The following is a 15,629-nucleotide window of genomic DNA, read 5'->3' as shown; positions in this document are numbered from 1 at the left end:
TCTAACAAAGAAAACTTAGGGTGAATCTAAAATAAAATGTACAACTTAAATTTTAAGAAAAGAGCAGTGAGGTCTATACAATACTATAGCACAAAAGCTGCCTTACAGAGCAGGCGATTTTTTTTTTAACATCTTTATTGGAGTATAATTGCTTTACAATGGTGTGTTAGTTTCTGCTTTATAACAAAGTGAATCAGCTATACATATACATACGTCCCCATATCTCTTCCCTCTTGCATCTCCCTCCCACCCTCCCTATCCCACCCTCTAGGTGGTCACAAAGCACCGAGCTGATCTCCCTGTGCTATGTGGCTGCTTCCCACTAGCTATCTATTTTACATTTGGTAGTGTATATATGTCCATGCCACTCTCTCACTTCATCCCAGCTTACCCTTCCCCCTCCCTGTGTCCTCAAGTCCATTCTCTACGTCAGTGCAGGCGATTTTGTTGTGATCAGAACAAAACCCGTTACTGTGGGCTTCCTCTAGGGGCTACAAAGAGTTTCGTTGCCAAGGCCCCTCTGGAAGATTGTCATTCAGAAAAGGATGGGTTTCTAGGCGAATGAGCAGTGCAGATAAAGGGACTGGGCTACCTGTAAGCAAAGGTTTTTAAAGATAATTTTTTCCCCTAAACAAACAGTTTACTGATACACATAGTTATCTCTTTGTTCAAGGCAAATAAAGGTTTTTCTCCTTTATTGAAGCAAGTCCTACTTTCCTTGGAAATACGGGAGAGTAGCAAAGGTACATTTTAAAAAATGGTATCTCACACTCGGACTTTTCATTTTCCACACCGATCTGCACCTTTACTCTCCCCCTGGAGGGAACTGAGTGTCATGAAAAGTGTAAATTTTGAAACTGTAAATCTAGAAGGTGTTAATCTAGAAACTTGGAGGCAATAAAATGAATGTAGATTCATTCGTGGAATAGAGAAAGGAAGAGCAGAGGGAGAGAAGTAGAGAGAAATAAGTGCACATGGATTCCTCCAACAACGCTGATTTTTGCCTGCACCGCTTGCCTCAGCACTTAAATATCTTTTTTTTAAATAAATTTAATTATTTACTTATTTTTGGCTCTGTTGGGTCTTCGTTGCTGCGCACGGGCTTTCTCTAGTGTGACGAGCAGGGGCTACTCTTCATTGCAGTGCGCAGGCTTCTCCTTGCGATGGCTTCTCTTGCTGTGGAGCACGGGCTCTAGGCGCGCGGGCTTCAGTAGTTGTGGCTCGCGGGCTCCAGAGCGCGGGCTCAGTAGTTGTGGCGCACGGGCTTAGTTGCTCCGCGGCATGTGGGACCTTCCTGGACCAGGGCTCGAACCCGTGTGCCCTGCATTGGCAGGCGGATTCCTAACCACCGTGCCACCAGGGAAGCCCAGCACTTAAATATCTTTATGTCAACAGGCTTCATGATCAAGTTTTCTATATACTATACCTAAGTAAGTCTCCTTTTGCAAGACGAAACTTCCTGGAGGGCAGGAATTGAGTTTTCCTATCCGTCTACAGCAGGGCTTGGCAAACTTGCTCTGTAAAGGGCCAGAGGAAATATTTTCGGCTTTGCAGGCCACACAGTCTCTGTGGCAACCAATTAACTCTGTGGCTGTAGCACAAAAGCAGCCACAGACCGTATGTAAATGAAGGGGCATGGCCATGTGCCGATAAAACTTTATTTCCCAAAATAGGTAGCACCAGATGTGGCCCATGGGCTGGGATTTGCCAACCTCTGGTCTACAGAAAGGCGAGATCAGGGTCCAAATCAGGGACCAGGGATGATTTTTCTTTTAAGGAAGAGCAAGAAACATTGCTAAGTTTGCATTGTCAGCTTAGAAGCAAGCCCCTCTCAGACGCCTTCCCTGATGACCTCTGAGGCAGGGCTAAGTGCCCCCATCACCACCATCATGGGACAGCACGGCACCCAGAGCACAATGCTCTCTTCACCCTGATCCCACTGTCCCCACTGCCCCTGCTGCCCGGGACTCTTGGATTCTCAAATCCTAGACTCCTGTGAGCAGCAGCTGAGCTGGCCGCCTTGTAGATTATGAGAGGTTAGCCCAGAGCCCAGCCCTGAACAAGCCTTTAGTAATAATCTCAAAAACAAAATGAAGTGTTGATGGGAAGAACTGAAGGCTGGCACGATGCTGCCAACGAAAATACAGAAGCAAGCAGAAGTGGGAGTCTGACAGGCAGGAGAATCTGAGGCTCGGCCACGTGGGGACAGCTGGGGACTCCACGGCAGACAACCGAACCCCGGGCTAGGTCCAGCCAGGGATGGGTGCAGGGATGGGTGGGCAGCCCTAAGCCAGGGTGGCACAGTGAGAGACAGAGATGGGTCTGCCCTGGGCATCTCAAAGAAGAGAAGCCCCTGTCCCCCCCCCACTAGGTATAACCAGGGACGCCCACTGCCCTATTTGCTGGCCACAACACAAAGCCAACTCAACGGGAAGCAGGGTGGAGGGAGAAGAAACCTGGGCCCCAAGGAGTCTGCTCTGCCTCTGGACTTCCTGTTGTACAAGATAGACATTTCCTTACAACCTACGCCAGGTGAAACCAGGGTGTCTGTGACTTGCAGCCATGAGACCACTAACCAGCACAGGGTGGCTGAGAGTGGAGGTGAGGGTGAGGGAAGCAAGGAGGGAGGTCCAGCCCAGGGGTGAGGTTTGGGGGCTCGTGTGCTTTGTGGCAGTGGCTGAGCCCAGGAATTAGACAGAATCGAAGACGCCAAAGACAGAACCATAAAAATAGCTTACACTTGAGGAGTTGGCAAAATATAACAGAGAAAGAGGTAGAGCAGGGGTGAGAGGGGTAAAGACACAGAAGGCAAAACAAGTGTTTTCAGAAAGAGGCAGTAATCTAAAGTGCTGTGGAGTCAGGCAGGGCAGCATGGAGGAAGGAGTCTTAAAGACAGAGTAGATTTCCCCACCTGATGTGACTTGTTTTAGAAAACAAAGTGAACTGGAGGTAGCAATGTGCCAGTTTGGAGCCCAGGCCTCAAGGGAACTTGCTCTGTTACACCTCCACCACTGCCATATTAATGTGCTCAAGCTAGCCTGCTGGAGCACGCAAGACACACAGAGCAGGGCCGAGGTGCCAAAGGCCTGCAGCTGAAGCCGAACCAAACGGTAGCGGCCCTCCAGACACATGAGGAAGCCTAGTCAAAACCGTAAAGACTACCCAGCTAGCTCCCAGTTGACCCCAGATTCAGAAGCCATAAACGCTTACTGTTGGTTGCCACTGAGGTTTTATGGTTATTTGTTATGCAGCATTACTGTGGCAAGAGATAACTGATACAACAATGCCTGGCACAGAACAGGTCCTCAAAAAATGTTTAAAATGCACACACTCAGAAGCCCTCCTGCAAGGCCATGAAGATGAGCCGGCTCTGCCTCTCTGCATCCCTTCTTGTCCTCCTGGGCACCCTGGCGGCTGGCACCCAGAGGGATGAAAACAGCACCCCTGCCCAAGCCCCGCAGCCTACCTTCTGCCTGGAGCCTCCCTACATGGGTCCCTGCAAGGCCCTGTTGTTCAGGTACTTCTACAACGCCAGCTCCAGGCTCTGCAAGACCTTGGCTTACGGCAGATGCAGAAGGAAGCAGAACAACTTCCTGGATAAGGAGGACTGCATCAGCACCTGCAATGGCTGCAACAGGCTCCAGGAGAGCTGGGCAACTGTGCTCCCCTGAGATGCTGAAGTCCTAGGAGGGCCCCCACAGGGCTGGGCTGTGGCTGCTTCTGAAAGATTTGAGCCTCCTCCTCTGCTCCCTTCTCAAACCTACCCTCCTCAGCAGAACCCTGCCTCTTTCCTCACTGCATCCTCACCTTCATCTCCCACGCCACCATCACTGCACTCCTCGGAGTGGGCAGGAATGGAATTTCTGACATCCAGTTCTGAGCGTCAGTGGTGGCAGAGGTCTTTTCACTAAAGAAGCCCCTTTCCCCACAGTGATGTTGCATATTATCTGTCAGTGGCTTCAACCTCTGGCCTTATATTTAATAAATTCATTTTCTAATTAAAAAAACACCACACACACACACACACACACACAGACACACACACACACACACTCAGGAAAGATAAAGGCTGCAAATACACTATCATTCTTCTAACCTGGTAAGTTAAGTGTCATTTCCCTTGACTGTTTCTCCATATTCATCCAGCCCCAAAGGGTAAAAGAAGTTTCTAGAAAGATTTCTTTTTAGAAGTTTCTAGAAACACTAATTTTAAAGGCCAGGAAAAGGTTACTAATTTCCTACTTGTTTAGTATGTTTGTCTTTAGCTAACAAATGCAAGCGGAAAACAAAGCAGAAGGAAAGTTTTCCTGTCCCAGAATTCTATCACCCAAGTCATCCTTCACTCCTCAAAAAACACACAATTCAATTGAGGTAGGGTAACATATATGACATTTCAATGGTAATTATTAATTTTTAAAATTTCTTAGCTGATGGTAGGTAGAAGGGTGTTGAGTATTTGCCATATCATTCTTGATTCTTTTTTAAAATTGTGGTAAAACATACATAACATAAAATTTACCACTCTAATCACTGTTAAGGGTACAGTTCACTGGCATTCAGCACATTCACATTATTGTCCAACCATCACCACTAGTCATCTCCAGAGCTTCTTTCATCTTCCCAAACTAAACTTCCATATCCATTAAACAGAACTCCCCGTCTCCCCACTCCCTCCAGCCACTGGTAACCACCACTCTACTTTCTGTCTCTATGAATTTGACTACTCTAGGGACCTCATTCAAGTGGGATCATACAGTATTTGTGCTTTTATGACTGGCTTCTTTTACTTAGCATAATGTTCTCAAGATTCATCCATGTTGTAGCATATATCAGAATTTCTTCCTTTTTAGGGCTGAATAATATTCCATTGCATGGATAGAGCACTTTTGTTTATCCATTCATCCATTGATAGACACTTGGGTTGCTCCCACCTTTTGCCTATAGTGAATAATGCTGCTACGAACATAGGGGTATAAATACCTGTTCAAGTCCCTTCTTGAGCTGATTTTACATATCTTTATTAAAACCTTATTTTGAAATATGAAACAGGCTAAAAGACCTACATCACTTAGCTAGCAGTCTTCACGCATCATCTAACCAAGTTGGGGGAATGGAATTGGTACCCACAGTTTGCAAGTTAACCCAATTTGCCATGAATGATTTTATCCCACACCTACTGATATAAAAATGGAGATAATAGAAAAAAGCCTTTTGGGGGAGGTAGGATTCTGAAACATGCTAATGTGAACGCAAAATGAATACACATCTCACCACCCATTCAACCCTGCACAATCAAGCTGAGTAAAGAACCCGCACTGCCGTACAGTGGGCAAGAACAAGTGGCTTACCAAAGGCAGAAACACTGTTTTAAATTCATTACCCAATAAAACCACCATGGGGCTTTCTCAGCAAAGAACCAAAATCCTCTAAAGCTCTCCAGAAATTTCTGACAGGGCATGTGGGAACCTGATTCATGCAACAAACATTTGTTGGCCACAGGAGCTCGAATGGGCTGTGGAGAATATGTAGAATGGATCCCAATATTCCTTCCTGGGGACCCTGGATAGCGTTTGCAAAGAGAAGAGTGGGATCCTTTAGCTTTTTAACATTCCAAAGGGCTTAACAGCCAAAATGAGGGCACACAGGTTAAAATGTTTCACAGGACTATATATAAACAGTACCATGACCCTAATCTGAAGACCTAGTTATGTGCTAACGCAGATAAGGAAATTTGTCATCCAAAGAGTCAAAAACTTTTAGAAAGGGTCCCCAGATTTAAAAAATACTGAAAACTTCTCAATCAACCTTCTAATCTGCAGAGGAAGAAACTGATGCTTCAAAGGTGAAATGACCTTCCCAAGATTGCTAATGGCTGTGAGAGCTGTGAACTATCTGAATGTCTCATAAGTCCTCGAATGAAGGTCTCTGACTCATCCTGGGCAGAAGTATAAGGGAGAAAAAGGCACACAAATGGTTTTCCAGCCTCAGTGAACTCACAGTCAAGTTCTAAGCCACCGAAAGTGGATAGGATATTTGTCAACTGTTATCAAGTCTTGCTGGTTACCCAGGCCCCACCTGCCTCTGGCAATATGCAATCTAAAGGTTGAAAGGGAGGCCGTCCGAGTCAGTCTGGTTTGGTTTGGTTTCAATACAAAGCTGACACTCCTCAGCTCTAATAAATGATCACCTTCCATTTTCCACTTCAACTTGGGCTTTTGATAGAATGAGTCCATACGTCAATATGAACAGATCGATACAGTTCATAATTTATGAAGATGTAGGCAGAGGGAGAGATTGATCCTGCGGAACCACCCAACTGAGGCTTGCCTCTCTTCCTCTCTTCCTTCTTGCTGCTTAGGTTGGCGATTTTTTAATTTATTAACACCTCCACCTGAGATGATCAGCAAGGAATGAGAAAAGTGAAATAGCATCCTACATAAGCCTTTCTAATAAACTGCAAAAGGGTGTCTGCGGGTCTAACGTGGATTTCAATGATCCATGTTATTCCAGTCAAGCCTCCACAAATGTAAATAAGAGCTGGTGACACACATTTAATATACGCAGATATATGCACACCCCAGGGCCTAGTTCCAGAATAGGATGGAGCTTAAAGAGTAAGACATCACAGAGGGAGGGTGGAGAGGGAGCCAGGGGGACAGGGAAGGAAGAAAGGAAAGAGAGAAGGCGGGAAGGAGGCTCTTAAGCACAACTGTGAATTGCACACAAATTCTGTGCAAGAAGGTCAGGGCTACAGAGCCCAAGCTTAGGAGGCAAGTGTGAAGTATGTTTTGGTTTTTTTTGTTTGTTTGTTCGTTTTTTGTGGTACGCGGGCCTCTCACTGCTGTGGCCTCTCCCGTTGCGGAGCACAGGCTCCGGACGCGCAGGCTCAGCGGCCATGGCCCACGGGCCCAGCCGCTCCACGGCATGTGGGATCTTCCCGGACCGGGGCACGAACCCGTGTCCCCGGCATCGGCAGGCGGACTCTCAACCACTGCGCCACCAGGGAAGCCGGTGAAGTATGTTTTGAAGTGTACATATACGTACAAAATAGAATCAGAATTTCCATTCCTGTCTCATCTGGGTTTGCTAGTGTCAGACACATTGGCAACTTAGTTACTTTTTCTCTTCCTATATAACTTCAAGTGTCTTACTTTTTATCTTAATGATTTAGACAAAAGTAAATTACAAAGGAAGCTAATTTCTTCAAAAGAAACAAACTACTCCCAATGATATTATCAAAGAGCTGCTTTAAAGCTTTTTAAAAGTTAAAACTTAAAACAACTGGTATCATCTTTTTCCCTAAACAACATTTTTTTAAAAAGAGAACTATTCACAACAGTTCTTGTGTGTGTGTGGGGGGGGGTGGTGTGTGCACGCGCGCGCGCACTTTACTCTGTCAAATACCAGGATCTAGAAAAAGGGGTTAAAAGAAATAAGGGGAAAACTCAATAACAAAACCTTGGGAAATCTGATTGTCCTTTGCAAGCAATGACAACACTGAAGAACCCATTCAAGGGGGAGTGGGGAAGAGGGCTCCCTGCTCCAAAGTTCCGGCATCTTCAGCGAGTCAACAAGAGGTGGTTACACAGACAGATTTTACGTAAACTGAAATCTGAAAACATGATACTAATCACTGGTAATGCATAATAAATATGGGATTCCACACAAGCAAAATTAACACATAATCCAACCATCTCTTTTGATGAGTATCTTCACTTTCTCTCCCTAGCTCTGTCGATGGTGATGCTGAACACTCAAATATCAGAGAGGAAGGAGTCCGGAAAGGAGGGAAGACTGGATACACTGTTGGACATAAAATAAACTGAACGCTATACAGTCGCATTTAGAAAACCTTGGGGAAGGGTGTAAAATCAAACACAGATTAAAAGGATGACATAAAATCTAAACCTTCCCATACCCCGGATATATTTCATCTCATGTTATACTAGGAAACATGAAACATTTAGGAGCCTTCACACAAACACACTTACCCTTATAACTTAATTCTACTTTCAATCTTGTTACTCAAGATCTGGTTCAAATTTCCTCCTCTGGAAATGTATTTTGCTGTCTCACTCTCTACTAATGGCCCATTATCAGGCCCAGAGCTAAATGTAGTCCTTATTCTCATAATCCACTTTCCAAACCAGATAGTAAGTCTCCTCTCTCCTCAGTACTCAGTCACCAAAGACAATTTCTCTGAATCACAGAATTTCAACAGTTTCTCCCTAAATATATAACTTAATAAGCATGTTCTCCCTCTGATAGTTTTCCTTCTGGTATTTCATTTTGCAAAAAGGTTGGGGTGTTTGCGAACTACATACAGTTGACCCTTGAACGACGTGTGGGTTAATCTGAGTATAATTTATAGTCGGTCCTCTGTATCCATGGCGCCTCCACATCCACGGATTTAACCAACCGTGGACCATGTGGTACTGCAGTATTTACTGTTGAAAGATATCTGTATATTATGTGGACCGCACAGTTCAAACCCACGTTGTTCAAGGGTCAAGTGTGCTTTCATCCAATAATTAAAGTTGGTTCCAAGATGAATACAATGTGGTTTCTTCCTTCAAGGAGTTTACAATCTAGGAAAGAAAATCAAAATCTAAACACACACACACACACACAACACACACACACACGGAAAAAGAAGACTATAAGTGTACTATAGAATGAAATGCAGTCAACAGTCACAAGTGCCCAAAAATAATCATTAAAGATCAGCCGCTCACTAAGGCTTTTCTGACACTATTACTTGTATTACTGCATATATTTCTGTGAGATGAAGGCAGCAAGAGACCTTCAGTGTCTGCCTCTGTTGGTGCCTTGGGAAGATCATTTCTCACCTCTCCCCACCTCAGTTTCTTTATATTTAAAATGGACTGATAATGATGCTTCTCTCACCACCCTTCACAGGGTAATTCTAAGAAGTGAATGAGTCATACAGTCTCTCTCTCTATGTAAACTGCAAAGCTCTATGAAAGCCAAGGAATTTTTAAATCAACTATACTCCAATAAAATTTTTAAAAATAAAATAAAATAAATAAAACTAATGAGAGGAAATAAAATAAATTAATCTTACTGAAAAAAGAAGTCAAGGAATTTTTGTTTATAAAATGTCATTTCTGCGGGCTTCCCTGGTGGAGCAGTGGTTGAGAGTCCGCCTGCCGATGCAGGGGACACGGGTTTGTGCCCCGGTCCGGGAAGATCCCACATGCCGCGGAGCGGCTGGGCCCGTGAGCCATGGCCGCTGAGCCTGCGCATCTGGAGCCTGTGCTCCGCAACGGGAGAGGCCACAACAGTGAAAGGCCCACGTACCGCAAAAAAAAAAAAAAAAAAAAAAAAAAGTCATTTGTTCTGTCCATCGACAGACAAATGGATAAAGAAGATGTGGTACATATATGCAATGGAATATTACTCAGTCATAAAAAGGAACGAAATCAGGTCATTCGTAGAGATGTGGATGGACCTAGACTGTCATATAGAGTGAATTAAGTCAGAAAGAGAAAAACAAATATCATATATTAACGCATATATGTGGAACCCAGAAAAACGGTACAGATGAACCGGTTCACAAGGCAGAGATAGAGACATGGATGTAGAGAACAAACGTATGGACACCAAGGGGGGGAAAGTGGGGGTGGTGGTGGGATAAATTGGGAGATTGGGATTGACATATATATACTAATATGTATAAAATGGATAACTAATAAGAGCCTGCTGTATAGCACTGGGAACTCCACTTCGCTGTACAGTAGAAACTAACACAGCTTTGTAAAACAGCTATACCCCAATAGAAAAAAAAAAAAAGAAAGAGGAAAATGTCATTTGTTCAAATATAGAATTTTTGTAATTTCTACTCATCCACCTTCTAATAAGTACTAGCAATTCTCCTATATCAAAGGGGAATTTTTTTTAATTAACAAGAGTATTCCACAAATGGCTATTATGACAGAAATATTCCAAAGTTAAATTCTTCTGTGGACTGGCAATAAGAAAAAAGTATGAAGGGGAAACGATCCTATTTACAAAAGCCAACAATAACCACAATCCATATAGGAAAAGGATTATAAGGAGTAAGCAAGGCAGCACAAATTAAACCATAACGTGATTAAACAGTAATATCCTATATGTCAGTGAATCACTAGAATCAGCTGTTTAGAATTCAGAAGTAGATATATGTTTTAATGTGGTGATATATTTGCAAAAATTGGACCCCTGTGACATTTGGGGTAAAGGGGTGAGGGGAGAAAAGAGTTTCACTTATGCACCCGTACATAAAGACAATTTATATGACACAATACAAAACTTTTAAACAAAAAAAGTCAGGAAAATGTCAGTTCTTTCTAAACTGACATACTTTTATGCAATTCAAAACAAAATACCAATGGAATTTTTAACTTGATAACATGATTTCAGAATAAACAAGTGAGAGCAGCTAAAATATTTTTGAAAATGAAGAGTGATAACAGGAAGGACAAAAGCCATACCACAGAGGAGGAACCAAGATGGCGTAGTAGAAGGACTTGCACTCACTCCCTCTTGCGAGAACACCAGAATCACAACTAGCTGCTGGACAATCATCGACAGGAAGACAGTGGAACTCACCAAAAAAGGTACCCCAAGTCCAAAGACAAAGGAGAAGCCACAATGAGACGGCAGGAGGGGTGCTATCACAATAAAATCAAATCCCATAACTGCTGGGTGGGTGACTCACAGACTGGAGAACACTTATACCACAGAAGTCCACCTACCGGAGTGAAGGTTCTGAGCCCCACGTCAGGCTTCCCAACCTGGGGGTCCGGCAACGGGAGGAGGACTTCCTAGAGAATCAGACTTTCAAGCCTAGTGGGAATTTATTGCAGGACTTTGACAGGACTGGGGGAAACAGAGACTCCACTCGTGGAGGGCACACACAAAGTAGTGTGCGCGTCGGGACCCAGGGGAAGGAGCAGTGACCCCGGGGGGGAGACTGAACCAGACCTACCTGCTAGTGTTGGACGGTCTCCTGCAGAGGCGGGGGGTGGCTCTGTTTCACAGTGGGGACAAGGACACTGGCAGCAGAAGTTCTGGGAAGTACTCCTTGGCGTGAGCCCTCCCAGAGTCAGTCATTAGCCCCACCAAAGAGCCCAGGTAGGCTACAGTGTTGGGTCACCTCAGGCCAAACAACCAACAGGGAGGGAACCCAGCCCCACCCATCAACAGGGAAGCAGATTAAAGTTTTACTGAGCTCTGCCCACCAGAGCAACAGTCAGCTCTACCCACCACCAGTCCCGCCAATAGGAAACTTACACAAGCCTCTTAGATAGCCTCATCCACCAGAGGGCAGACAGAAGAAGCAAGAAGAACTACAATCCTGCAGCCTGTGGAACAAAAACCACATTCACAGAAAGATAGACAAGATGAAAAGGCAGAGGGCTATGTACCAGATGAAGGAACAAGACAAAACCCCAGAAAAAAAACTAAATGAAGTGGAGATAGGCAACTTTCCAAAAAAGAATTCAGAATAATGATAGTGAAGATGATCCAGGACCTCGGAAAAAGAATGGAGGCAGAGATCGAGAAGATGCAAGAAATGTTTAACAAAGACCTAGAAGAATTAAAGAACAAACAAACAGAGATGAACAATACAATAAATGAAATGAAAACTACACTAGAAGGAATCAACAGCAGAATAACTGAGGCAGAAGAACGGATAAGTGACCTGGAAGACAGAATGGTGGAATTCACTGCTGCAGAACAGAATAAAGAAAAAAGAATGAAAAGAAATGAAGACCGCCTAAGTGACCTCTGGGACAACATTAAATGCAACAACATTCGCATTATCGGGGTCCCAGAAGGAGAAGAGAGAGAGAGAGGACCCGAGAAAATATGTGAAGAGATTATAGTCGAAAACTTCCCTAACATGGGAAAGGAAATAGCCACCCAAGTCCAGGAAGCTCACAGAGTCCCATACAGGATAAACCCAAGGAGAAACACGCTGAGACACATAGTAATCAAATTGGCAAAAATTAAAGACAAAGAAAAATTATTGAAAGTAGCAAGGGAAAAACGACAAATAACATACAAGGGAACTCCCATAAGGTTAACAAGCCAGAAGGGAGTGGCATGATATACATAAGTGATGAAAGGGAAGAACCTACAACCAAGATTACTCTAGCCTGCAAGGATCTCACTCAGATTCAATGGAGAAATCAAAAGCTTTACAGACAAGCAAAAGCTAAGAGAATTCAGCACCACCAAACAAACTCTACAACAAATGCTAAAGGAACTTCTCTAAGTGGCAAACACAAGAGAAGAAAAGGACCTACAAAAACAAACCCAAAACAATTAAGAAAATGGTCATAGGAACATACATATCCATAATTACTTTAAACATGAATGGATTAAATGCTCCAACCAAAAGACACAAGCTTGCTGAATGGATACAAAAACAAGACCCATATATATGCTGTCCACAAGAGACCCACTTCAGACCTAGGGACACATACAGACTAAAAGTGAGGGGATGGAAAAAGACATTCCATGCAAATGGAAATCAAAAGGAAGCTGGAATAGCAATACTCATATCAGATAAAATAGACTTTAAAATAAAGAATGTTACAAGAGACAAGGACGGACACTACATAATGATCAAAGGATCAATCCAAGAAGAAGATATAACAATTATAAATATATATGCACCCAACATAGGGGCACCTCAATACATAAGGCAACTGCTGACAGCTATAAAAGAAGAAATCGAGAGTAACACAATGACAGTGGGGACTTTAACACCTCACTTACATCAATGGACAGACCATCCAAAATGAAAACAAATAAGGAAACAGAAGCTTTAAATGACACAATACACCAGATAGATTTAATTGATATTTATAGGACATTCCATCCAAAAACAGCAGATTACATTTTCTTCTCAAGTGTGCACGGAACATTCTCCAGGATAGATCACATCTTGGGTCACAAGTCAAGCCTCAGTAAATTTAAGAAAAATCATATCAAGTATCTTTTCTGACCACAACGCTATGAGATTAGGAATCAAGTACAGGGGAAAAAATGTAAAAAACACAAACACATGGAGGTGAAACAATACGTTACTAAATAACCAAGAGATCACTGAAGAAATCAAAGAGGAAATTAAAAAATACCTAGAGACAAATGACAATGAAAACACGACGGTCCAAAACCTATGGGATGCAGCAAAAGCAGTTCTAAGAGGGAACTTTATAGCTATACAGGCCTACCTCACGAAACAAGAAAAATCTCAAGTAAACAATCTAACCTTACACCTAAAGGAACTAGAGAAAGAACAAACAAAACCCAAAGTTAGCAGAAGGAAAGAAATCATAAAGATCAGAGCATAAATAAATGACACAGAAAAACAGAAAACAATAGCAAAGATCAATAAAACTAAAAGCTGGTTCTTTCAGAAGATAAACAAAATTGATAAACCATTAGCCAGACTCATCAAGAAAAAGAGGGAGAGGACTCAAATCAATAAAATTAGAAATGAAAAAGGAGAAGTTACAACAGCACCGCAGAAATGCAAAGCATCCTAAGACACGACTACAAGCAACCCTATGCCAATAAAATGGACAACCTGGAAGAAATGGACAAACTCTTAGAAAGGTATAACCTTCCAAGACTGAACCAAGAAGAAACAGGAAATATGAACAGACCAATCACAAGTAATGAAATTGAAACTGTGATTAAAAATCTTCCAACAAACAAAAGTCCAGGACCAGATGGCTTCACAGGTGAATTCTATCAAACATTTAGAGAAGAGCTAACAGCCATCCTTCTCAAACTCTTCCAAAAAATTGCGGAGGAAGGAACACTCCCAAACTCATTCTATGAGGCCACCAACACCCTGATACCAAAACCAGACAAAGATACGACAAAATAAGAAAATTACAGACCAATATCACTGATGAATATAGATGCAAAAATCCTCAATAAAATACTAGCAAACAGAATCCAACAATACATTAAAAGGATCATACACCACGATCAAGTGGGATTTATCCCAGGGATGCAAGGATTCTTCAATATACGCAAATCAATGTGATACACCATATTAACAAACTGAAGGAGAAAAACCATATGATCATCTCAATAGATGCAGAAAAAGCTTGTGACAAAATTCAACACCCATTTATGGTACAAACTCTCCAGAAAGTGGGCAGAGAGGAAACCTACCTCAACATAATAAAGGCCATATACAACAATCCCACAGCAAACATCATTCTCAATGGTGAAAAACTGAAAGCATTTCCTCTAAGATCAGGAATGAGACAAGGATGTCCACTCTCACCACTATTATTCAACATAGTTTTGGAAGTCCTAGCCACGGCAATCAGAGAAGGAAAAGAAATAAAAGGAATACAAATTGGAAAAGAAGCAGTAAAACAGTCACTGTCTGCAGATGACATGATACTATACATAGAGAATCCTAAAGATGCCACCAGAAAACTACTAGAGCTAATCAATGAATTTGGTAAAGTTGCAGGATACAAAATTAATGCACAGAAATCTCTTGCATTCCTATACACTAATGATGAAAAATCTGAAAGAGAAATTATGGAAACACTCTCATTTACCATTGCAACAAACAGAATAAAATACCTAGGAATAAACCTACCTAGGGAGACAAAAGACCTGTATGCAGAAAAGTATGAGACACCGATGAAAGAAATTAAAGACGACACCAACAGATGGAGAGATATACCATGTTCTTGGATTGGAAGAATCAATATTGTGAAAATGACTATACTACCCAAAGCAATCTACAGATTCAATGCAATCCCTATCAAATTACCAATGGCATTTTTTACAGTACTAGAACAAATCATCTTAAACTTTGTAAGGAGACACAAAAGACTCCAAATAGCCAAAGCAGTCTTGAGGGAAAAAAACGAAGCTGGAGGAATCAGACTCCCTGACTTCAGACTATACTACAAAGCTACAGTAATCAAGACAATATGGTACTGGCACAAAAACAGAAACAGAGATCAATGGAACAAGATAGAAAGCCCAGAGATAAACCCACGCACCTATGGTCAACTCATCTACGACAAAGGAGGCAAGGATATACAATGGAGAAAAGACAGTCTCTTCAATTAGTGGTGCTGGGAAAACTGGACAGCTACATGTAAAAGAATGAAATTAGAACACTCCCTAACACCATACACAAAAATAAACTCAAAATGGCTTAGAGACCTAAATGTAAAACCAGACACTATAAAACTCTTAGAGGAAAACATAGGAAGAACACTCTTTGACATAAATCACAGCAAGATGTTTTTTGGTCCACCTCCTAGAGTAATGGAAATAAAAACAAAAATAAACAAATGGGACCTAATGAAACTTCAAAGCTTTTGCACAGCAAAGAAAACCATAAACAGGACGAAAAGACAACCCTCCAAATGGGAGAAAATATTTGCAAACGAGTCAATGGACAAAGGATTAATCTCCAAAATATATAAACAGCTCACGCAGCTCAATATTAAAGAAACAAACAACCCAATCCAAAAATGGGCAGAAGACCTAAATAGACACTTCTCCAAAGAAGACATACAGATGGCCAAGAAGCAGATGAAAGGCTGCTCAACATCACTAATTATTAG

General features: G+C 42.4%; 1 protein-coding gene and 1 pseudogene across 5 annotated transcripts in view; one reads left to right on the top strand and one right to left on the bottom strand.

The window, feature by feature from the left end:
• Nucleotides 1–15,629, bottom strand: part of SH3KBP1 (SH3 domain containing kinase binding protein 1) — a 343,295-nt gene that overhangs the window by 177,387 nt on the left and 150,279 nt on the right. The window lies entirely within an intron of this gene.
• Nucleotides 3,179–3,746, top strand: LOC149744398 (serum basic protease inhibitor pseudogene; annotated as a pseudogene).

This window comes from Delphinapterus leucas, chromosome X, assembly GCF_059928025.1.
Source record: "Delphinapterus leucas isolate spDelLeu-1000000601 "Yukka" chromosome X, BTC_Dleu_Yukka2, whole genome shotgun sequence".
In the NCBI taxonomy this organism is placed as follows: Eukaryota; Metazoa; Chordata; class Mammalia; order Artiodactyla; family Monodontidae; genus Delphinapterus; species Delphinapterus leucas.
The sequence above is the reverse complement of the archived record's forward strand: the minus strand, read 5'-3'. Positions and strand labels throughout refer to the sequence as shown.